This window comes from Chrysochloris asiatica, unplaced genomic scaffold (assembly GCF_000296735.1).
Source record: "Chrysochloris asiatica unplaced genomic scaffold, ChrAsi1.0 scaffold00027, whole genome shotgun sequence".
Classification (NCBI taxonomy): Eukaryota; Metazoa; Chordata; class Mammalia; order Afrosoricida; family Chrysochloridae; genus Chrysochloris; species Chrysochloris asiatica.
The window spans coordinates 886,587-888,108 of record NW_006408545.1 but is presented as its reverse complement, the minus strand read 5'-3'; positions in this window follow the sequence as shown (position 1 = coordinate 888,108).

Here is a 1,522-nt window from a genome sequence, read left to right as displayed (position 1 = left end):
CACTGAGCAGAGTGAACATTCTGGAACACATATTTGTGGTCCTGAGGATCCTATGTATAGACCAAGAGGCAATCTTTGAAACAGAACAAAGGGACACTGAATGATTTAAAATCAAGAAAGGTGTGAACCATGGTTGTATTCTTTTACCATACTCATTCAATCTGTGTGCTGAGTAAATAATTCAAGAAACTGGATTATATGAAGAAGAACAACAGGATTAGAGGAAGACTTATTAACATCCTGCTATAGTTGCTGCTCCTCAGAAACCCTATAAAGGATCGCTATGGATCGGAACTGACTCGATGGCACTTAACAGCAACAACAACATAAGAGTCCTGGCATGGACTGCAAGGTCGGTTTTAACCACAAGGTCCATGGTTCAAATTCATTAGCCGTTCCTAAAAAACCCTATACAGGATCACTGTAATTCAGAACCAACTCAACAGCACTTAACAGAAGCAACAAGAGCAGCAACCATATGATAAAACCTTGTTTGTTAAAAGCAAAGAGGACTTATGGAAGATCAAAGACTATAGCCTTCAGTATGGATTGCACCTCAATGTAAAGAAAACAAAAATGCTTACAACTGGACCAATAAAGAACATCAAGATAAATAGAGAAAAGACTGAAGTTGTCAAAGACTACGTTGGCAAATATGTACAAGACCTCTTTAAAGTGTTCAAAAGCAAAGGTATCAGCTTGAGGACCTAAACCAAACCATGGTATTTTCAATAGCCTCAAATGCATGTGAAAATTGGACAATGATTAAGTAGAATTGAGGCATTTGAGCTATAGCGTTGGAGAAGAATATTGAAAGTATCATGGACTGTCAGAAAATGAACCAACAAATCCTTCTTGGAACAAATATAGCCAGAAAGTTCATTAGAAGTCAGGATGGCAAAATTCATCTCTCATATTGCAGACACGTTATCAGGAGGGACCAGTCCCTGAAGAAGGACATCATGCTTGGTAAATTGGAGGGTCAGCAAAAAAGAGGAAGACCTCTAATAAGATGGGTTGGTACAGCAGAAGCAGCAATGGGCTAAAGTGTAATAGTGCTGGAGTGGGCAGTGTTTCGTTCTGTTGTACATAAGGTCACTATAAGTCGAAACTGACTCAATGACATATAACAACATCAACAACTGTTGTAAAATTTAAGCAAAGGATTTCTTACTAAAAGAAATATTCTATGATCGTTACCATGGGTGGACTGGAAGATGAAATTATTCATTGAGTAGAGAGCAGACACATGTTAACTTGGGGGATGGTGATAGCAATCTACAGCAAAAGGGAGGCTGACACATGAATGATAAAGGTAGTGGAAGACACAGGGAGAAAGAGTTAACTGATGGTACATGGTAGGGATTGCAATTAGTATAATTTGAAGAAATATATGATTTGGTGAATGTAGGACTGACTGTAAACCTTCATTCACTTTGTTGTTGTTGTTATTGTTGTTAGGTGCCATTGAGTCAGAACCGACCCATAGCGACCTTATGCAGAGCAGAACAAAACACTGCCC